Consider the following 24377-nt stretch of genomic DNA (forward strand, 5'->3'; position numbering starts at 1 on the left):
TAAGTGGGAAAACCACACTGTTAATTGGATCTTTGCCATGAGGCTCCATCACTCCGTACAGCTGCAAAATCTAAGTATATGCCAATTGAAGCCTTTTAAATCCTATGTCTCACTACTTAAGGTTAGCTTTTCCATCCTTTCAGATCCTTAATCTTGGCATTCTCCCTTCTCTCACCTATCTGCTTGCAAAATAGCCAATTTACTTGGAGCTCCTCACTTTCCGGCAACACCTTGCCAAATGCACCTGCTGATAATATTATTCTTTCCTGTCACATCCTCTGGAGCCATTGGCTCCCTGAGCACATGACCTGCTTGCAAAGTTATTACAGGTGACACTTTTGTCAGGCACACACAACATGAGCCTCCCTCTTCTCACAGCCTGGTATCCGTTTTCTTGCAGCCCACAACTTCACCACTGAGCCAGGGTTGCTGCATGTTTTAGCCTGGACTACAATTTGCAGCACCAATTTCTAAATTAGTCAGGATTGGCCAACTGCTGTATCCAACAATTTCCTAAAACTGTAACATTCATTTCTCAGTCACACAAAGGTCATGATCCTGGGTAGCTTTTGTACAACTTGCTTCTTGAAGCTCAAAAATTTAGATCTCTTATATATTGTGACCCACCTTCAACACAGGGCTTCCAAGGCTGTTTTGGAAGAAGACCATGTGTAGGAATTCCATTTGGACTATAGGTGCAAATAGTGCATATTGCATTTGCTCACATTTTACAAAAACTAATCATACTAGCCAAAACTAGATTCAAAAACGTTAGGCATAAACAGCTACAAAAAGCCCGGGAAATTTAAAAAGCAGCAGCAGCTTGGAAAATATCATCTTCCTATATGACAAGGATGAAACTGAAACAGTTTGGTGGACCCATAGCTTTGGCTTTCCCAAAGCAGTTACAGATTGGAGCAGGAGGTCATATCGTTCTGAAAATTAAGACTTAAAGAATTAAGAGGACTTTTTTTTCAATTAATAGCTTTATTTTTCCTCAATATACACTTAGAAAATAGGTCTAAGAAAAGGTTTCATGAAATAGACCAGAGGACTATATACAAAGTGAAGAGTTCCAAATCAGCAAGACAAAGTGCACGGATGAAGCATTCTCCCCTCAGGGCCACGGCAGCCTAGGACCGGTCCCATCAGAGGTGAGGCAAGCTCTTGGTTGGCTTTTGAGTTCAGCTGAGGAATTGTGCTGATCTTCAGGAGTTTGCTGCTTACATACTTATTCTTGATGAATTTCATTAAGTTTTCATTAACTTTCACTACATTTTTGGCCATGTGCTTGCTGCATGACTTCCAATAGTTCATTCTCTGTGTATCCAGTATAATACTGCTGCTCTAAGTTCCATTTTCCTTGGCCCAGAATCTTTTGGGACAGGCAGGAAGCAGCCGCTGCCACCTTTGAAGGGTGATAATGCACCATGTCGTAGTCAATGAGAGTCAGCTCCGTGAGATATTTGGCTAAAGTGTGCTGTTCCACATCAACCTCCCAGCTTTTGATGCCTGTTTTAAGAAATGCAGTGTGGCAAAGGTCATCCCAGCTCAAATTTCAGTTCTTTCAAAATCAATGTTTCCATTTCTTGGATCTGGGAACTGGTATAAGCATTGTCTGTGATGTAAATGAAGTCTTCAATATTTGGAGAAAACATCTCCTCATACTTGGAAGCCAAGAGCAGAGCTGTAATCCCAACCGCTTGAAGCTTCCTACGAGAAACCAGCTAAACCTGTAAAACTCGGTCCATGGTGGCGATGCACATATAGAGTCTCCTGCAGCAGCCTAAACTTGGAGTGGACTTGCACCAGCCAGCCCACCAGGATGGCGCGCATGCATCTGTTTATCTCTCTTCCATCTAAGAAGTGTGGATTTATGGACTGCAGAACCTCAAGCTGCCGTAGATACTGGTAGATATCCTTAACATAGTCACTGCAGAGCTGAAGGCTCTCCCAGTCCTCATTATCAATGTCCTCAGTTTTGCAGAGCAAGGCATCAGAGAAAGCTTGGCAGTAGATACTATGATTGAGAAGTGGGATTACACTGAAGACATGAATAAGGCATGCATTTCTTCTATTAAACAAAAAAGAAAGGCAATCAGAAGTCTCCAGAAAACCCAAAAGCTATAGAAAAAAATTATGCTCTGGGATGCCTGGGTGGCTCAGCAGTTGAGCATCTGCCTTTGGCTCGGGGCATGATCCCAGAGTCCCAGGATCAAGTCCCACATCGAGCTTCCTGCATGGAACCTGCTTCTCCCTCTGCCTATGTCTCTGCTTCTCTCTCTCTCTCTCTCATAAATAAATAAAATCTTTTAAAAAAGAAAATTATGTGCTGAATATGAAGGAAAATAAAAAGTTGCATGACATTGAACAGTTGATGGAATATAAAGAGATGGAAAGAGGAATAGAAAGAAACCATCTGTCCTCAAAGCCTGTCATAGTTTCATTAAGCAAGATCCAAGGCCAGTGAAGTTGAACAGAGAACTGTAGAGAAGGAAAGTTAATCCTAGAGTATTACTTGACTCAGCAGGATAAAAGAAATGTAAATACTGTTCATTGGCTTTCAATGCATAGACTCAACATGCAATGAAGCACACAATGCTTAGAATACAAATATTAACAGCTATGAAAATATAAAGCAAAAGTGTAGTTAATAGAAGAGTAGACAGGTATAGCTAGGTATAGGTAAAGGTATAGTTAACAGAAGGAGGAAAATAAAGAAGCATCCATTTATATAACAGAGTTGCTATGGACTGAATTTTTTCTCTCGAATACATGTGTTGAATCTCTAACCCCTGATGTGACTGTATCTGGATAAGGTTTTTAGGGAGATAATGTTAAAGGAGTTCAGAAGGGTGAGGTCTTCCTCTACTAGGACTGGTGTCCCCATAAGTAGAGGAAGAGATCTCTGTGCAGAAGTCATGGGAGGACACAGTGAGGAAGTGAGCCAGAAGGAAAATCTTCACCAAACACCAAACCTGACAGAACCGTGATTGTGGACTCCCAGAATCCGCAACTGAGTGAGAAAATTAGTCTGTTGTTTGAGCCTCCCCAGCTGTGGTATTTGGTTATGGTGGCTCAAGCCAACTAACACAGGAGTCAAGAGACTAAAGTTGATGGTAGAAGGGTAGAGATTTAAAAATATAAAGGTATGATGAACCCACTAAATTCTACTCATAAAATAAATATAACATATATTATCTAACTAGAATTTCAAATAAAATTTTGGGATAGAAAGCAAAAATAAAAATATAAAGTTATGAAGGTCAATAACTAAAAGAAAAATTTTAAATTATCAAAAATTGAGACAAAAAAGAGGAATAAGTATGTATGTGTATGCTCTCAAAATGACTGCTTATCTCAAGTAGGCAGAAGAAAAGGCATCAGGAGGGAGGAGAATAAATGGGTCTTGTTCTTGGGCAACATCCTCAGAGATCTGCAAGGAAATGGGGTCTGTGCACCCATGCCCAAGACAGACATGGTGATTGGCAGCTTTAAGGTATTAGGCAGTGGTCCCTGCCTCCTGTATTCGAGCACTTGTGTAGATTTATCCCCTTGAGTATAGGCTGCACCTGGCACCTTGCTTCTAATAAATAGAATATGGTCAAAGGCATGTGAGATGTCATGAGGTTAAGTGACAGAAAGACTCCAAATTTCATCTGGCCATCTTTCTGGTTCTCTTTTGCTTGCTCAGGTGAATGCCAGCTGCCAAGTTGTGAGCCACCCAGAGGGAAAGGTCACCCAGAAAAATGCTAAGGGAGGCCTCTGGCCAACTGCCAGCAAGGACTTCTGGCCTTAAGTCTGACGGCACGTGAAGAATTGAATCCAGACAACAAGCACATGAGCGAGCTTGGCGACATCCTCCAATTGAGCCTTCAGATGGGATGCAACCCTAGAAGACACTCATCTTGATTGCAACCTCATGAGAGACCTTTTTTTTTTTAATTTATTTTTTATTGGTGTACAATTTACTAACATACAGAATAACCCCCAGTGCCTGTCACCCATTCACTCCCACCCCCCGCCCTCCTCCCCTTCTACCACCCCTAGTTCGTTTCTCAGAGTTAGCAGTCTTTACGTTCTGTCTCCCTTTCTGATATTTCCCACACATTTCTTCTCCCTTCCCTTATATTCCCTTTCACTATTATTTATATTCCCCAAATGAATGAGAACATATAATGTTTGTCCTTCTCCGACTGACTTACTTCACTCAGCATAATACCCTCCAGTTCCATCCACGTTGAAGCAAATGGTGGGTATTTGTCATTTCTAATAGCTGAGTAATATTCCATTGTATACATAAACCACATCTTCTTTATCCATTCATCTTTCGATGGACACCGAGGCTCCTTCCACAGTTTGGCTATCGTGGCCATTGCTGCTATAAACATCGGGGTGCAGGTGTCCCGGCGTTTCATTGCATTTGTATCTTTGGGGTAAATCCCCAACAGTGCAATTGCTGGGTCGTAGGGCAGGTCTATTTTTAACTCTTTGAGGAACCTCCACACAGTTTTCCAGAGTGGCTGCACCAGTTCACATTCCCACCAACAGTGTAAGAGGGTTCCCTTTTCTCCACATCCTCTCCAACATTTGTGGTTTCCTGCCTTGTTAATTGTCCCCATTCTCACTGGTGTGAGGTGGTATCTCATTGTGGTTTTGATTTGTATTTCCCTGATGGCAAGTGATGCAGAGCATTTTCTTCATGAGAGACCTTAATATGGCTAACGCACATCTGAATTCTTGCCTGTGAGATAATAAATGTTTGCTGTTTTTAAGTCTAATGTTTGAGGTAAATTGTTTCACAGCAATAGGAAATAATTTTTTATTTGTAAAAAAAATTATGATTTACTTTTCTCATTCAGAGTTGTGGCCAAAGTCACTGCACCATCCTTCTCACATCTGGGGTATGAGAGAGACTGCCACGTGTCTACCAATAATCATTCTCCTCATCTTCCCCATTAACACAGTCTGCTCATATTTACCACCTTACCTCACTTCCTTTGATGATGCTCATGTCATATACTTTAGGCTAAACAATCTAAAAGCAGTTTGGGGGAAGGGGCATCCAGGAAAGACCCTGAAAAAAGGACCACACCTAGCTGGCACATGTGCTTTACTGCTCGTCCTTTCTTGCTTCATTCCCACATGGGCCCAGTGCTGGAGCCACAGCAGCCACGATGTACTGTGAGGCAACAAGCACATGCTATAAAAGCATGAGCAGAAAGACAGGAGTCCAATCTGCAATGGCCTCCTGGAAATGTATACTAGCCCTGATCTAACTACCATAGAGCCACTAATTTGGTTAAGCCATTGTTTGTCTGCTTTGAGTTACTTGCAGCCACACTTAGTTCCTAAGTCATACACAGGTTCTTGGCATGGCTGCTGAGACATAGGTAATGCCACCTGAGCTCACCATTTAAAAGCATTCCTTGTGCCATACATAATGGATCCATGGTATCTACTGATATCTCCTATGAAAGAGGATTTATCTCAGAAGAAACCTATTTTCTATTTTACACAAATTCCTGTTTATAATAAAAAGCATGGGGATCCCTGGGTGGCGCAGCGGTTTGGCGCCTGCCTTTGGCCCAGGGCACGATCCTGGAGACCTGGGATCGAATCCCACGTCGGGCTCCCGATGCATGGAGCCTGCTTCTCCCTCTGCCTGTGTCTCTGCCTCTCTCTCTCTCTCTCTCTGTGTGACTATCATAAATAAAAATTTTAAAAAAAGCATGATGTTTCTAGGGCATTTAGTATAAGAGAAAATAGACTCAGCATACTGTAGCAAGATATGACACCCATTATGGTCCTTAGCCAATAATTTAATAAAGGATTAAAATATTTCAATAAATTATTCAATACATATCTTATGCTTTAAGTATATATAGCATATATATAACCTTCAGCACGGCAACTCCACTTCCACTCTCAACTTAGGTTTCCTTAGGGAAATAATTTGATAAGTAGGAAATACAGATGCTATCAGGGAAGTTTTCAGATAAGCCATGGGAATTCCAAAAGACCTTTTACATTTATTTTTTAAGATTGTACTTATTTGAGAGAGATCATGCACAAAGAAGGTAGGGGCAGGGACAGAGGGAGAAGCAGACTCCCCACTGAGCAAGGAGCTTGGCAAGAAGCAGGGCTTGATCCCAGGATCCTGGGATCATGACCTGAACTGAAGGCAGACACTTGACTGAGCCATCCACGTGTCCCAAGACCTTTTAAATTTCTATTTGACTTAGATTAGCCCTGCTCTGCTTAAAATCTTTGACGACTTCTATTGCATATAGGATTAAATACAAATCCCTATGTGGGTTTCCAGTCACAGCCACAGGGTCCAGTCCCTCCTTCCTTTCTCCCCACTTCCCTCTGTACTCTTCCACGCTCAAAAGTTCCTATTCACTTATGCAGAGCAGAACCATCTCCTTGTTTATAGTCTCTTCCCACCTAAACCATCAAATCTTCACCATCTACACCAAGTTGTTAAGATATTATTTGCCTCCTTTTTTATGGGTGCTAGCTCTTCAGTTTTTGTCCCACTGAATTTCCTCAGCTAACCCTGTTGGTAGATGTATTGTGTCATTCTTTCTCTTTTTTTTAAGATTTTATTTATTTATCCATGAGAGACACAGGAAGAGGCAGAGACACAGGAAGAGGGAGAAGCAGGCTCCATGCAGGGAGCCCGATGTGGGACTCGATCCTGGGTCCCCAGGATCACACCCTGGGCCAAAGGCAGTGCTAGACCGCAGAGCCATCCGGGTTGCCCTGTGTCATTCTCTCTTACTCAGAAATACTTAGTCCAAGCTCTTCAGGGTGGTATTCAAGTTCTTTCTCCAACTGACCCACCTCACCTTTCTAGGTAGGCTCATGGCTGTTGTTAAATTGAACTTAACGTAAGCAGTTTGAAGCCATGATCTCTAGGTGCCTTTTCTAATTGTAAAGATGAAAACTAGGAACAAGTGGTGTGTTGGGAAATGTGATTACTGACTAACCCATGGGATGGACCTGGGCACTCAGAGTCTCCCCACTCATCCCCTGTCCTTGGAACATGGGTTCTACGTCTTTCCCACTGCCAAAGGCTGCTTCATGAGCAGAGCCTCGAGATGATGATGTGATATTGAAAACACCTGCACAGTATATGTGACTGAGCCCAGTTAGGGCCTCTTTAAGAGCTTTTTTTTTTTTTTTTTTTTTTTTTTTTTTTTTTTTTTTTTTTAAGAGCTTTTAAGATCTGGAGGGCAGGTGTGGGGATCCATTCGTCTTGCTGCCACCAAAGACAGGCCTCAAATGTTTGTTCCTTTTGCTATGATTAAAACTGCTACCTACCACGCTGGAGTGGCCTGCCTCTTTGGTGTCTCCCACTCTCTGTGTGTGGGGGCAGGTCTCAGATTACACCAGGAAAGCTCCCAAGAGGGCCGGGAAGCCACAGATGCAAAACCCTCATGGGCACATCATGCCAATGTGCCTGAGCACACAAATCATCTTCAGGTTAAGAAGGCCTATCATTCAACTCCATCCACGATCATTCTTGGTAACTCCTCAGAGTTGTATTCACCATTAACATAGACAACAAATCTAACCAATATTGATCACCCCCCCCCCCCCGTATATGTGTGTTTTTTTTTCCTGGAAAATGCTATAAAAACAATGCGTATGAAGTGAGCCAAGTAGAAACCAAGAAATTGCAGAACATATTGAAAAGGGATTCACCTTTTGTCACAACTGACTGAACTCCCTCAATGGTTGCCACATCACACAGCAGCCAGAGCCTGCAAGGGTCTGGGCACATTCCAGCAATTAACTCTACTATTTTGCGTTTTGCCAAAAATGCACTAAGTACCCTACAAGGTGCCTTTTACAACAACCAAATGGAGCTATAAGGGAAGCAGCTGAGCACACAGAAGGATCACTGGGAAAAGGAACTTCAGATGGAGATCTAATCTGGGCCATGGTCTCCAGGTGCGTGGAGGACCTTGCTTAGAGGACAGCTGAGTGAAATGAGAAGGAAGCCGAGCTGTGCACCCCTAGGGAGGTCTTAACTCACTTGATGTCTTAACCCCCAAATCTTGAGAAAATGTCCAAAACACACTATTACTTTACCAGCATCAGATGCTGGTAAAGGGGGAATCAGATGAAAATACCTGGATTCTGTCTTGGGGTTGGCACACACAGTGTCTTAAGTGAAAAGAACTTTTTCAAGATCAGTAGGAACACCTCCCTGACATCTCTGAAAGGGGGTTGTGCTCCCAGCAGGAGGTAGGGGGGGTGGGAGAGGACCGAGTCAATGTGAACTCAATGCCAACGAAGAAGGAAGGTGCCCCTGGCTGCCTTGCAGGTTACACGAGGGGATTTTCAGGAATGCTGGACTCATTCTATGATTCATCGATGCTTTTCCATGCCTTTGTAGTAAATATTTATCATGCAGCCACAACCGGACACACATTTTGCTAGGCCTTAGGGTGACAGCATGAAACACGAAAAACTAATTACCTGGACAGCACACAGGTTACTATCTGGTTAGGGGAAAAAGATTAAATACAATTTACTTTGACAGAGTCTTGCCTATTCCCTAAAAACTGGCATTTCCCAGCCATTGAGGCTCATTGAGAAAAGATTTCCTGACACACAAACTAGCCCAGCTGTGGACCACCCTATGGAAATCATTTGGGAAGATTTCTTGTCCCAAAGCTCCCTGTTAAAAATCTCATTTCCACTCAGGAAATCTTTCCTCATGGAAAGGAACTTATGAAAAACATCTGCTGTCCCTTGCCAGACTGCATCTCTCAAGGCCGATTGCTCAGACTTTCTGTCTGTGGTTGTTTGGTTTCTTAAGAAACAGGACACTAGGTGGAACCTGTGTTCTGTCCATGTCCTCTCTAAACAGGCCAGCCACAGCCTCACGTGGCCTCCACTGTTCCATCCATTTCTCTGACTTCTGCTCTCGGGCCACTACTGGCCCCTAATCTAGACAGAATGAAATGCAAAATTCACCAAAAAGTAGATGATCACACATAAATAAGGTTTTCCCTGCATTCATTTTATCCCTTAAGTCAGGATTTTTGTCCCGTTATCCTAAAGATTCTATTTATGCACTTTGTCCAGAGAGACCAGCCACCCGTAATGCTTTGAAAAGTAAAAATAGGGCCACCTGGGTGGCTCAGTGGTTGAATCTCTGCCTTTCACTCAGGGCGTAATCCCAAGGTTCTGGGATCAAGTCCCGCGTCGGGTTCCCCACAGGGAGCCTGCTTCTCCCTCTGCCTGCGTCTGCCTCTCTCTGTGTCTCTCATGAATAATAAATAAATAAATAAAATCCTAAAAGAAAAACTAAAAACAAGCTCACCTGGCTAGCTCGGTGGGAAGGGTGTGCCACTCTATGGGGGGAGGAGGGAGGTCGTGAGTTCGAGTCTTCTGTTGGGCGTAGGGATTACACAAAACTTTAAAAAAGTACTAAAAGCAACTAAAAATTGATGACGATACCCTTGGACGAGTCTCGTTTCGAGAATTTTGTCTCTGCAGAACAAGGAGGCCGCCCCTAGGGTGTCTTGGAGTTTTAACATCTAGGAATCTTCATTTCTGTGCTGACGGGGGGGGGGGGGGGGGGGGATCTGGAGAGACACGGGACCCCTGAACCTGGGGACACAGCCAGGCGCCCGCGCAGCACCTCCCAGGGTGTGTGTGTGTGTGCGTGTGAGAGAGAGCTGGGCCGAGGGAGAAGGGAGGGGGTCCTGTGAGTACCTGGAGCCCAGGACCATTCCCTCCGTGCTGAAGCATCCTTCACGATGTCTTCCACTCATCCCACCTGCCAAACAGCCACAGACGCCGAACACCACACACGGGAAGGAACAAGCCTCCTGAGGCGCCCCGGCAGGTAGACGTTACTCCAGCTGCCGCCAGGCCGCCAGAATTCGTGGGTCCCACTCCGCCTTTCTTTCTTTTTTTTTTTTTTTTTAAAGATTTATTTATTTAGTTATGATAGAGAGAGAGAGAGCGCCACTCCGCCTTCCAACCACCCTGGGCTCCGCTCCCGCCCTCCCGGGACCACAGGTCGCAGTGCCCGCCCACCTGCGCAGCGCTGAGCGGGGCTCGGGCCGAGGCGGCGGCGCGCAGGTGGGACGCGGCGCAGGTGGGGCGGTGGGGGCGGGGCTGGGGGCGGGGCTTGGACGGGGCGGGGCGGGGCTGGGGGCGGGGCACCAGGGCGTGGGCGGGCGCCCTGGCTGGGCGTCTCCTGGCATCTCGGGTGGCAGGTGCACAGTAGGGCGCAGGGGTGAGCGGAGGAGTTTGCGCCTGGGTGTGCTTAGGGCTGTGAGCCGCGCCTGCCCAAGCATTTTAATCCGCGAAAGGAAGGAGCGTGCCCCCCAGAAACCCCGAGGCGCACTGTTTGTGCCAGACGGCCTGGGGATGGGTCGGCTCTGTGTAGAGGGTTCCCTCGGAGCTCAAAGGAGGATGAAGCGTCATGGGGAATGTTCTGGACACATGCAGCCTTCTCCTTCCTCACCCACCCGACCAGCCGCTCATGAACCTCCCCCGGGGCAGTGGTTCTCAGCGCGGCGCCAGCGTCGCTGGGGAACTTGCTAGAAACGCAGGTTCTCGGCCCCACCTCCCCATCCCTGGAGGCAGCCTCTGGGCGGTTGACTCTCCCCCACCTGTTCTGGTTCCTCAAGGTCTCCAGGTGGCTCCCAGCAGGCTAGGAGCGCCCACTGGCGCCCACAGGGACCCTCCGTTGGGTTTTATCGCTGAATGCGGGGAGCACACACGCAGGACCTTCAAACACACCCACACACTGGTCACACCTTCATGTGTTTCGCTTTTTACCAGTTTAACCAGCTGTTCAGATAGAAGCCCAGATCCCGCGGAGGGCTGACTGTGGATAGCCATGCCCTGGAAATTCTTTTCCCAGACACTTGGATGATGAAAAACTCGACAAGAGCACATTACACTGTACGGGGGATTTGGCTTTCAAGCCACAGGTAAACCAGTAGAGTCACTGAGCCATGTGTTTCTTTCCTCTTCCCGCCCAAACTCACGTGCATAAAAAATATTTTTCCAGAGTCCGTTGTCTGGCCTTTATTTTGTTCATGTTTTTTTTTTTTTAGATATTTAAACTTTTATTTTTTTATTTTCTAAAAAGATTTTATTTATTTATTCATGAGAGACACCGAGATAGGCAGAGGGTCCCTATGGGGGAGATAGGCTCCCTATGGGGAGCCTGCTGTGGGACTCAATCCTGGATTTTGGGATCATGCCCTGAGCCAAAGGCAGATTCTCAACAACTGAGCCACCCAGGCGTCCCAAACTAGGGCATTTTTTATTTTATTTTATTTTATTTATTCTAGAGAGAGAGAGGCAGAGACACAGGCAGAGGGAGAAGCACGCTCCATGCAGGGAGCCTGACATGGGACTCGATCCTGGGATTCCAGGATCAGGCCCTGGGCTGAAGGCGGCGCTAAACCACTGAGCCACCTGGGCTGCCCCGATATTTAAACTTTTAAAATAAATTTCTGAAGCTTCTAGTAAAACTGGTATGAGCAAATGTATATAAACCACTTTCTTCATTTGTTTGATCACATTATTTTGATTATTTCTCTGAAATGAGATTTCTTCCCCTCCCCCCCCAAATTCCCTCTTTTTGTTTTGATAGATGCTTATTTGATTGTCTATCTTAGATCTAAACTATATTGGAGCAACATTTAAAATTCCAGTCCAAGGGAGAGACCCCGGGTGGCTCAGCAGTTAAAGCCTCTGCCTTCAGCTCAGGGCATGATCCTGGAGACCTGGGATCAAGTCCCACATCCGGCTTCCTGCATGAAGCCTGTTTCTCCCTCTGCCTGTGTCTCTGCCTCTCTCTCTTTCTGTCTCTCATGAATAAATAATTAAAATCTTCCAAAAAAATAAAATAAAATAAAATTCCAATCCAGGGCACCCGGGTAGTTCAGTGGTTGAGCATCTGCCTTCGGTTCATGATTATCCTGATCCTGGGGTCCTGGGACCAGCTACAGGTCGGGCTTCCCATGGGAAGCCTGCTTCTCCCTCTGCCTATGTCTCTGCCTCTCTCTGTGTGTCCGTTATGAATAAATAAATAAAATCTTTAAAAACTCCAATCCATTAATGTTTTTTTCTTCCTCCCATGGTCAAGTCTATGTATTTCCCAGAAATTCCTACCTCTGGTTCTTCTCCTGTCCTCTTGATTTTCCTCCTTGGCTGTGGTTCCTTTGCTTACCAAACTACTGCTTTCTATAGGCACTGAGTCTTTGTCCCTGTCTCCTCCTAGTAATTATTTCAGATATGTGTTCAGCTGATGGCAGCCATCTGGTCAGGACCTCATGCTCTAACCATTCTTGATTAGCCCCATTTTACAGCTAAAGTTAACTCAGTGATAGTCATCAGCAAACACCGGGCCTTCCTGTCTCTCATATTTAGATAGATATTTGAATTATTTTATAATTAATAAAATCTCTCATAAATAAGAACAGGGAATTCAAATTCATTCACTGTGATGTGAATTGTTCTGAGTTAGGAAGAAATCTACAGGGATCTTTTCTCCTGAAATACTGATTCAAGTATTTGGAACGCTACAAGTCCAAGGAGAAGACACCAGGGGGCGTGAGAGACTTTTTCCCCCCTCTGGCCAGCCCAATCACCTAGTTGATGAAGAAAACACTTCCCTCCAATGGTATGTTTGTGACCTTTCCACCTTGGAGACCTCTGTTTTTTTCATAGTTTATATATTTTCCTATTATGAATCTTGTTTTTTCCCCCATCCGCCTGCCCAGTGTACAAATCTAACTAGTTACATAGTACCTAAAAATAAAATATCTGGGCCAGGAGATTAATATTTGTCTGCTTCACATAATTTACTCCCAAAAGCAGTAGCTGAAGCCTGGACATACATTCTCTCCTGTATCAAACAGCATCCTTTTACTTCAGAATATTAGGATGTTCAAAAGGTGCTTTATGGGGAAAAAAAATATGGTAGTCTTAGCATGGAGTAGGAAGTATTTCCTAGAAAATACTTACTGGGAAAATAATCCCACCAGTAACCCAAACAAAATGTAAATGACAGGCATGATATGGTTTTCAATAAATATTAGTTAACCTGGATGCATTTATAAGAGGTGCTTTAGGATCAGTAATATTCGACACTTTGAACCACATATACCCTAGGATTAAAAATAATTTTTCTGTCCTTTATTGAATAATATTGGAGAATTTCAAAAGCAATTTGTTTCATTTTCCAAATTGTCAGTGTTCTTATAACAATGAATTTTATACCTGCCTCCTTAGAGATTCTGAGGGTCTGTCTGTTTTGGTTGGGGAAGTAATCAGCTTAGGTACTGAGAGCAGCAGGACTCTATCACGTTACTGACAGGAGACAAATGACAAATGTGGAGTTTGCTTCTGTTGTCATCTCAGATCAAACTCCCTGCCCTTTTTATCCACCTGCCCAGGCCGTCTTCAGACTTCTGGTAGAGTTATCTATCATCCAACTACGTAACCTTGGCAAACTACAAACTACGGGGGTGACCGTTGAATTCCATCCCCCCACCTGCAGAATCCATCTGGCCTGACTTCTCCTCCCAGCCTCAGTCCCCTGCACCCCCTCCCATGCTCTTCTAGTCACAAGGCCTTCTCACCGGCCCTTTTCAGGTGGGTTTGCTCTCTCAGAGTCTCCTCTCCCTGCCTGAAATGCCCACCGCCTCTTCTTCACTCTGCTTAGAAGCCTCCTCTCCACTCCCTTCATTGGCTTTCTCTTTTGAGCTCAGTTGAACCAGATCTGTTTTAGCGCTCATCACAACTTATCTTCATCCTATAGACTGCCTTTTACTCCTCTGTTCCCACTGCTTAATGCAGGTCTTCCACATAGTAGAAAATCAACAATTACTAGGTAAATAAAATTATGGCTAGGTTAATGGAATCATCTGTGGCTGAACTTTTCTGCACGTTTAGTATCCTTACATCCCATGAGTGATTCGAAGAGTTTAACCAGGCCTTCAAAATCCATTCTTATGGAAAGCAATGGATTTAAAGGAGAGAATTCCAGATCTGACTAATCATTTCAATCTATCATGTCTACTATATAAGGTGCTTTTGATTTCTGTTCCGTATTTCAGACACTGTTCCTGAGTACACACAGGCGGCTCACTCTAGCCACTCGTCATTCCCCAAGGAGCACACCTTCCTAGAATCTTCACCGGCTAATTTTCGTCTCCTAATTCCACTATCTCTCAAATACCTACAAGCTAAATTTCTTGATGCTGCTTCCAGAAGTAGCTTTGGAACAATTAACTAAAAATTAGGCTAATCCAACAAAAAACTCCAGTACAGGAAGTAGGATTATGTTGCATTTCTTCTACTGGGTAAATCGTTCCTTAACTTTCAAGAGAAAAAGATACTTTAAAACTTTTTTCTTGTACATAATAGGTAATCTCATCCTGAGCCACAGTCTTTTCTGCTCCAGTTTCAAAATAGCAACTACAGCTGCCAGGAGAGACCCTTCCCCAGGAATTTTGAGGCCACTAATCATTTTCACAGCTGTAGGCAAAGCACTTGGCTGGGAAATGTTTTCTGCAAGACAGACAAGGTGCTTTGACCTTGTGGGGCAGCCAGAGGGTTAAGCCAAAGGAGTAAGGGTAGCTGGAACAGAGAGAGGCCATAGGTGGGCTGGGCTCCTCTGCTCAGTACCTTTCCCTTCCCCACTTGCCTTGTTCACAAACTGAGCCAGGGAACAAGGAGACTCCAAGTCCTCCACCGGCCCCTGGGAGCAGAGATCTGGGAGGGTCAGAGCTGCTGCTTGGTTCCACCTCCTGGAAAGGTGCGCAAGACCCAACTTAAAGTGTCTAAGGAAGAAAGATTCTCCTTTTGAATGACATTTCCTCTTCTCTGGTGGTTTTCACCTTTGGTGGACATCAGAACCACCTAAATGGTTTGTTGAAACACTTCAGGGCTCTGATTCCATGGGACTGAGGAAAGACCCAAGGATGGGCACTTCTAACACTTCCTCCCATGATGCTGAGGCTGCTGACCCTGGAGCCAGCCACCCTGAGAGCCACTGCTCTTCTCTGCCCAGTCTACTGTCTTTCCCTCGAATATTTACTCACAAGAGTTTTCTGCTGTGTCTCTCCTACAAACACACTGCTTCACTCCCAACACATTTCTTCAAATGTCAGTTTGGACTAATCAGAGGAGGGTGGTAGACTAACAAGCATGTGGTCAAATAATCATTCTTGCCTAATTTCAGAGTAAATGTGTCAGGAGAATAACAGAAAGGACTGTAATAAAGAATCATAATTTTAACAGATTTCCTCTCCTTAGGCTGCAGAACATATTTCATTGATAAGTTTCATGAACACTGTACACTTTTGCCGAGCATCTGTGGCTGGTCTGTGGTGGGATTACAGCATTTCCTGTGACCCAGACTCTCTTTACCCAGAAAATCAAGATCAATTTCATGCACAAAGAGCAGTGTCCAAATGGAAGGTGACTTCTTCATTTCCTACCCATTGTCCATCAGGCCATAGGGTGACTTCTTGTAAGTGAACATCTCCATTCTTGCTGGAGCCCATCCCAGAGACTGTGTAGCTCAGTGGTTAAGAACCTGGTTCTGGAAAAACAACAACAACAACAAAAAACCTGGATCTGGAGGCAGACAGATCTGACTTGGACCTGAGAAATCTTCTGAACCCTCTGTTCTGTGCATGTGGATGCATTTTAAGTTATAAATTGGAGATAACAACTCTTAACTCATGGAGAAGTACCAAATCCATGCCTTGGTTGAATTCTTCATGGTCGAGTGGTAATCACCGAAGCCAAAGCCAAATATCACCATCATAACATAGATTTCTAGAATGAAAGAATAAGCCTGAATTGTTCTAAAAATGTAACCATTAACTGTATCAGTTATGTATTGTCACAATACTGCAGTGCAACCACAAACTAAAGTGGCATACAATCATAAACATTCATCTTTCACCATTCTCTTAGTCAGCTGGGTGGTTGTGCTGCTCTGGGTCAGAGCTAGAGGATCTCAACTAGGTTCGAGTCTGCTCATGCACACGGCTGTAGTCACCTGGCAGGTCAGCTGGGGGATGACTGGTCAAGGCTGCCATCCCCTCTGACACCCAGTCTCTGCTCTGAGTGGCCTCTCCTACCTATTCCAGGAGACAGTTGAGCTTGTTCTCAGGGCTCAACATGAGTTCAAAGAGTGAGAGCAGAAGCATACAAACCAGTGAGGTCTCTAGAGATTAGGCTTAGACCTGGCATAGAAGTCACTCCTGCTGCATTCTGTTGGCTAAAGTAAATCACAAAGCTGCCTAGATTCAGAGTGGGAAAATAGACTCCACCTCTTCAAGGGAGGGTCTTCAAAGTCACATTGCAAAGGCTATGAATAAACGTTGGGGCAGAGAATGAGTCATTTTTTTTCAGTCAACATACTATATTAATAAGGTTTATTTTTAAGATTTTATCAGTCAAATGTAATAAACCATTTTTAAAGATTTTCTTTATCAGGGCACCTGGGTGGCTCAGTGATTGGGCATCTGCCTTTGGCTCAGGTCGTGATCCCAGGGTCCTGAGATTGAGTCTGCATCAGGCTCCCCTTGGGGGTGGAGCCTCCCTCTGCCTATGTCTCTGCCACACTCTGTGTTTCCAATGAATAAATAAATAAAATCTTTTTTTAAAAAATTAAAGAAAAAAAGACTTTATTTATCTAGAGAGAGAGAGAGAGAGAGAGAGCATGTGCAAGTAGAGGGAGGGCCAGAAGGAGATGGAAAGAGAATTTCAAGCAGACTCTCTGCTGAGGTTGAAGGAGGGCTCAATCTCATGACCTTGTGATCATAACCTGAGCTGAAACCAAAAGTTGGATGCTTGACCCACTGAGCCACCCAGGCACTCCAAATGTTACAAATTTAACATTATGGAAAAGAAACAATTTCTTCACTGTCAGCTTCTAGATTACTAGTAGCTACCTTCATTTTTACAATACTAGCTAGAATTCATTTTCACCTGTGATTGGTAGAGAAGCAGGGATTTGAGCAGCTCATTTCTAAGTAAATATTCTGTTTTTCTTCCTTTAGTCCTTATTATGGCTGGAGCAGAGATATTTATCCTGGATGTTGCCGTAGAGTAATGTGGGAGGTTTTCCTGTGAAATTTTTAGTGGTAAGGTTAACATGCTATTTTAAAGCAAACATACAAAAAATTGAAGAATTCCTAAATAGTTTTCTTCCTTAAAAGGGCCATGGCTTACATAGAATTTTTTTTTTAAAAAGAAAAAATAAATACAATTCTTATTTAATGTTAAGAGTGCTACTGCACAAAGACAATTCTACAAAATCTACAATTATAATAAATTGATAATCATTATTCTGCCTCATATTATCATTTCAATATGCATGAAATGAACATTTGTCAATTCAAAAAAGGATATATCTTGAAGCAGACACACTTTATTTTACATAAGCTTAATGATTTCCATACTTAGCATAGTCTTACTAAAATAAATATAGATTTAAACTTCAACTGATAGACTGATAGAATTCCAAACTCCAAATGCACAAAAGTGATTTTCAGTCAAGTTTCACATAGAAGCACTTACCTATATTTGAAAGCAAATGCTGTATTTCACTATTAACAACTAATGCAAGTGTCACACCATGTTTGTATTTAAGATTTTATTTATTTATTCATGAGAGACACAGAGAGAGAGGCAGAGGCACAGGCAGAGGGAGAAGCAGGCTCCCTATCGGGAGCCTGATACGGAACTCGATCCCAGGACCCCGGGATCACGACCTGAGCCGAAGGCAAATGCTCAACCACTGAGCCACCCAGATGCCCCTATTTTGCCTGTTTTAAGGATATGTTGCAAATATGATTAAACCCAGAATAAGCTTTCAAAGAGTATGGAATCTGTATAATTACTTATGATAATGTTTCAAAACCAAATGGATAACTGATTGATCTTTGAATTAAAGTATATACTTCTTAGAGCCCATTCCAAGTCTAGAATCTTGGGATTCTAAGTAGATAATTAGTTTCTGCAAATAGGTTGGATTGATATTGAAAATGTGACTATAAATAGGCATGTATAACTTTGGCTACGGGAAAGGTATTAATTCCTAGAGATTTTGCTATTGTATACTATAATAATTTATTTCTTTAATATTTGTATTTCAGGTTCAAATACCTGCATGTGTTAAACAAAAGCAAAGACATTAGTTTCTCATTCTTCCCTCCTTCAACAAGAAAGTCTACAGTCTATGGATGACGCAAAGGTAAATTGGACACAGTCCTTGCCTTCAAAGGCTTAGATGTCAGAGCAGTGACTTGGAGAAAACTTACCTAAAATTCAAAGTAAAATCATGATGACCAGCTGATTGCTCCCCATACCTGGCCTCCCAGACTTTATTTGCACTTCATTCTCTCCCACCTTCATCATCCACTGAATCATCAGCACCTGGAGTAGGTTTATGGGATTGACATTCCAGGTAAGCAGCAGAGCTGTTTCAGCCTTTGGTCATCTTCTTTCTTGTATATTGCTCTTTTTCCTGTGGATTTATACATTTTTTCTGGCATAATGTCAATGCTTTTTTCTGTTTAAATCTAGTGCCTCTGAGGCTCCGTTAGGCAATGGTTTGTAACGGTTGGGTGTTCAACTCAACTGTCTCACAGCCAACTTTTAGCCAGAAGATGGAGTCCAAGAGCCAAAGACAGGAAATCTTGGGCCGTTTATGGCTGTCATAGACTTTCCTCTATATTGAAAGGTTTGAAATTATATTCTTTGCTGTGACACTTAGAGCCCAAAGTTTAGCATCATAATACATGTAAATTAGGCAAGCTGTTAGGAGCGGGCTACCCAAACAAGTGAGTTTTAACAAGCATATCATTTAGATTTAATAATTTGTTGACAAGGAGGAAAATGTGTAAATCAAAGACCCGCATAAGAGACACGTTTTGGTTTTGTTCTAACAAGCAAGGTACAATTAGTCCTGTTGATACTTTTGTCTACATGTCTGTAGGACAGATAGTCTCAAATCAGAAGGAGCAAGGTTAAGCCATTTTTATGAGTCATTGTTTGGACATAAAACAGATATCTCAAATGTTAACAAATGACAAATATGGTGAAGGAGTACACAGTTCTCTACATGATACTTATCCTCACGACCTTTTCTCCAAGTTTGAAATTACTTGCCAGTCAAAAGTAAAAACAAAAACCTCCCAGATTTCACAGTTTATTCAGTCAACCGAACATGGCATGATTTTATCATTTGGTTAAAAACAACAACTCATAGATTGCCCTGATCCTACCTCTTTGGGAAAAAAACAAATACCGGAGTTTGTGGACACCTACAGCCAATTGAAATTAAACACACTGAACATTAATTAAGGGAGTTGGAAGATTTGGTGTGTCGATTATCAGAATTCCAAGTTTTTATTATCCGAGGAATCTTGGAATCTCCAGTCAGCCAGAGACATGGTAAATAGTGTCAAAATACTTCCATGAAGAGGCAATGTTCACTTTCTGTGACACGTGGAAAGGGTGAGGAGACCTCTATGAGGCTTCTCTCCTGGTGGTTCAGGAGGAATCTTCCGTTTAGTGAGCTTGCTCTGGATTCAGGACTCAGCCCCTGTAATTTCAGTGTGTGTCGGAGCTCTCTGCTCCTCGCACCGAACTCAACAAGTGGGGGGCTGTGCTCCTTATATTTGGGAGGCTAAACCTATCCCAACACCCAGACTTCAAAGTAGACCAAGCCCTGATCTTCAGCATCACCTCCAACACTACCAAAGCAGGACCCACCATAATGAAGAAAACAGCCGTGAGTGCTGTTTCTTGGAACCAGTTACCAATCTTTTTATTACTTGGAGGCTGGCTTAATCCTTCTCTTCCTATCAAGCAACATATGGATTATATTTTCCCCCAAATTAGGCAGGGTTTGGCAGCCTCAGGTAGATTCTGGAAATGTATCAATGAGTTTAAAAGGAACTGTTTTTTGTTTGTTTTGTTTTGTTTTTGCTTGTTTGTTCAGTTGTATTATTTGTTTAATTTGTCTTGTATCTTAGCACTTATTATTCATTCCCTACCAGGGGGATATTGAATATTCAAGTGCATCTGAAATAGTACTAGAGAAGTTGAAAGTTCGATTTAAAGGGCTGAGTTCACCTCTCCTGTGGTTTTAGCACTCAATATCATGACCACGCATTCAATCCAGTTGGCAGGATTTCTCCAAGTGCAGTGAGGAGATACGGGTTTTACTGCACTCTATAAATATGACCATTTATTGGCCCCAACATATTTATGTTCCCATTCATTTGGTGCTCACTTAAACTGTCGAATTTGCTTGACCCAGTCTATAAATGTAAATTGCCTACATCTGAAACTCACCCCGGATGGCTTTTGAGTGTGCGGGAGCTAGAACTGTGTGACTGCCACAGACCAGACCAGGTCTCAAGGTACCCCATAGGCAGCAAGTCACCTCCCACTCTCCCCTTGCTGCTGCTCTCAGAAGCACTAAAAAGCGCATTATTGCAGAACCTTAAAATATTATTGGAAGTGGATACCAGATGCATTAATAGAGGCAATAATCTTGTCTTGTTTTAAAATATTTTATGTGCTTGAGGAAGTCAGGGAGTTTGATCAATGTCAAAAGAACAAATATGAACCTTGTTTGCTGTTTCCTTTATTATAAGCCTAAAAGTTTTATGTGGCACAGTAACATTCAAGGACTACTAGTGAGGAATCTCAAGAATTTAACTAGTCCTGGCTATGTCCATTGGCCCAGTTATCCTGAGACACCCCTCCTCCTACCAAGGCTACAGTTTATTGAACAGGTTTCTAAGGAGATAGGAGTTGGGGGTTTCCATTTTTCCTTCATCATCCACACTGGCTAGAGAGTGCTCTTTAAATATCACTTTCTATAATGTAACTCCACTTCCCTCCGTCTCTCTTCTCTGTACTGGAGGGCTAAGCACCCTCCTGAAATAATCTCTCATACTGAAGCATTTTTGAAACAACCTCCTTCATCTTACTTTCTTTAGGCATAATATCCTCATCATCTTAGACCTTCCTGCACTTTTCTACTTTCTATTTTTCTGATATTTTCTTCCCAGCCTTGTATCTCCAAAGGAAACTGACCTACTTCCAGAAATAAAATAACTAAAAATATGTGCACCTTATAAAATCAAGCCACCATGTGCCAAAAAGGAAATTGGTAACAAATTAAGAATGCCAGTCATTTGTGTATTTTTTCTAAGACATTTCATCTCATTTGTGTAACATTAGAAACGGGTTCATTGAGAAGAAAAGCTGGGAAAGGAGTACTAACAATGCTTGTATTAAAATTAATTGGATGACATTTTGCATAGGCTTTCTTTTTTTTAACTCATTAGGAAATTTAGAAAAGTGGATGAATTTCAACCGTGTTTAGCTTATTAATAACATATTCATTAGAAGAGACACTATAATGATATCAAAGAATTCAGCACAATACCTGGCACATACCAGACGCTCAATAAATAGTAGTTATTAACTGATTGGACTTCAGTCTTAGAGCTATTCAAGCATATTTCCTAACATGAAAACATTAAAAAAAAAGAATTTCCTTTTAATTAAGTAATGAAAGCTAGTAAATTGGAGACTCTCCAGATAATAGTTACATTGTATAGAATTCACAATATCAAGCAACACTGTAAAGCTGGGAAGTGGCCTGAAATACTTAACAAGTCTTAAGGTGTTATCAGGACGCTAACATTTTTAGGATATGGAACTCATTACACATTTTTCTGCTCATTTGAATACTACGCAATGCAGAACCTTCTTTCTTTATTCTTTCGGTAGAGACGTTTTGAGGAAATGCAGATGTGAGGCACTACCCAAGGACTTTTAAACAAATATGAAGTTTAATTCAATTGTTTCCTGAGAGATTGACTTCTTGCAAAAGCCAAAGAAAATCTCTTACTAATCCAAAAGGTACAAAAAGAAGGTTGAAACCATAAAACGGGGGAGGGCTCGGTTTAGAAAAGTTAAAGTCTTTGGACAGGGATAATTACTGGGAGGCTGCGCTGTGAATTCCAGCATTCCGCTTCTGCTAAAATAAGCAGCACAATGGTCCTTTTATCTTTTTATGTTTTTACCAGGAGACTGGTGAGGCAGCTTTGATGAAGGAAATTCCTATTTACATCAAATCTAAACACCCAGGATAAATGGGCTTTTCCCCCCCTCTGACCAGGTCATAAAAATGATGATCTTAATAATGTGAAATCCCAAGGAACCTGTGATCTAAAGTGTCTTCTGAATTATTTTCATAAATAATATGAAATAATATTCAAGGAACCTAGGTTTGTAGCCTGGATGTGAAACCATGTAACTCCTTACTGCATGATAAGATGAGCCACTTCTCCACCCTCTCTTGCTCTGCAGGGAGAAGCCCCACCCCATCCAGCAGTTCCTCTTAGTTGTGGGAATCCCTCTAGAGTGTCCCCTTGGCAAACTCCTTCTTCCTTCCAGTGACCACAGGCTGGTGTGGTTTCCTTGTAGCGCCTCTAGCTTTTGGCAGCGCCACCTCACATGCTGAGGACAGAAGTGATACCCCTCGTGCCTGCAGAAGGTGCTGGTGGTGACACTGCCCCAACCAAACCAGACACTGAAGCAAAGTCAAGACCACCAATGGTGGCACAGTGGAGCTTCTCCTACCACGTATGAAAGCTGCTGGCACGTTTCTGTGGATGGCTGGTGTGTTGATTTTTACATGGTGACATCCAGAAACAGCCTGTTCCTCTCTTGCATCTACCCACATTGTGGAGCACCTCTCACCTTAAGTCTCAAGTAAGGGTCTGTGCAGGTGGGGCCATGGGAGTCTCTGGTGAGGAATTCCCTTTCTCTGAACTCATTGTCCAAGGATTCTTTCCTAAGCACCACTTTTTTTTTTTAATGTATTTATTTATTCATGAGAGACACACAGAGACATGCAGAGACACAGGCAGAAGGAGAAGCAGGCTTTCTGCAAAGAGCCTGATGTGGGACTCGATCCCAGGACCCTGGGATCATGACCTGAGCCCAAGGCAGATGCTCAACCACTGAGCCACCCAGATGCCCTGCCTCACTTTTTAAAAGCCTAAGCCTACCAGATATTTTATATTCAAGCTTTGATACTCAGAGTGGCTTAAATATTTAGGTAAGTTTTACTGGTTTCAAATTCCTTACAATTAACACTTCAGTTCAATATTGAGTGTTTTTCTGCCTGCCACATACACATGCTCAGTGCATGTTTATTGACTGGGCAGACTAAGCTCACTCCATGTCCCATACTGAGGGGACTCAAAGATGAGTAAGATTTGATTTCTGCCTTCAGGGATTTATTTCTAGAAAAGAAGACAAAAGGAATCATAATGTCAGTTATATCAACAGAGACAGGAATAAAATGTTTGGTGGTTAAGTCAAACATGGATCTGTGGGATAGTCCACTTTGAGCAATCAGTTAGCCATACTCTATCTGCCAACCATTTTGAATCAGCACACATTTACTGTATCTTATTCCACATGGACATGCAACTTTCTCAAACTGTTTTTAGCACATATCCCTGTCATCTCAAGTCATCCCTCTATGGTCCATAGATAGAGCTCTGACCCTGGCTGCCTTGCATTTTAAAGAAGACCTCACAGTTGTCTTAGGGCATTCCTGATGGTTAGTCAGTTGGAGGGAGTAGGGGGAGCAGGGTATATGAGGCTGCTCTGGATGCCATAACAGCATACCACAGACTGGGAGGCTTAAACAACAGAAATTTCTCACAGTTCTGGGGGCTGGAAGCTTGAAATCAAGTGCTTGAAATCTCCTTGGCTTGCAGATGGCCACCTTCTTGCTATGTCTTCACAGGATCATGCCTCTGTCTCACCTATCCCTGCTGTCTCTTCCTCTTATGAGGACAACAGTCCTATTGGATTAGGGCCCCCCTCTTGTGAACTTTCATCATCTTCCTAGAGGCCCTATCTTTAAGTATAGGGATTAGGACTTCAACCTATGAACCTGGGGGTGTGGGGAGTAGGGATGCAATTCAGTCGGTAACAGAAGATTCGCAGCATTAATTTAGGGGCTTGGAATTATACTCAGAAGTACCTGGATGTGGCATAGGACTTCTTAACTGATTGTCCCTCCTTACTATTCATTTCTAAGAGAATAGAGACTTGACATCGGTAAACCTGCTTCAGAACCTTCGTGGGACACCATGGGCAGATGACTAGTTTCACAGGAGCAGTCTTCTCCTTTCAGTTCCAGATTCTTTCTTATTGTGGTAAAACACACATAAATTTTGCCACTAGTTACATTTGGCACATTCACAGTGTTGTGCAACTATAGCTAATATCTAGTTCCAGAACATCTTCAAACCTGG

The 24377-nt window shown here is 43.0% G+C and overlaps 1 pseudogene; it reads right to left on the bottom strand.

Moving 5' to 3' along the window:
* Positions 1-1080: 1080 nt before the first annotated feature.
* LOC125753586 (G2/mitotic-specific cyclin-B2-like) lies at positions 1081-15547 on the bottom strand (annotated as a pseudogene).
* Between the last annotated feature and the right edge of the window lie 8830 nt (positions 15548-24377).

Source organism: Canis lupus, chromosome 25, assembly GCF_003254725.2.
Source record: "Canis lupus dingo isolate Sandy chromosome 25, ASM325472v2, whole genome shotgun sequence".
NCBI classification, from domain to species: Eukaryota; Metazoa; Chordata; class Mammalia; order Carnivora; family Canidae; genus Canis; species Canis lupus.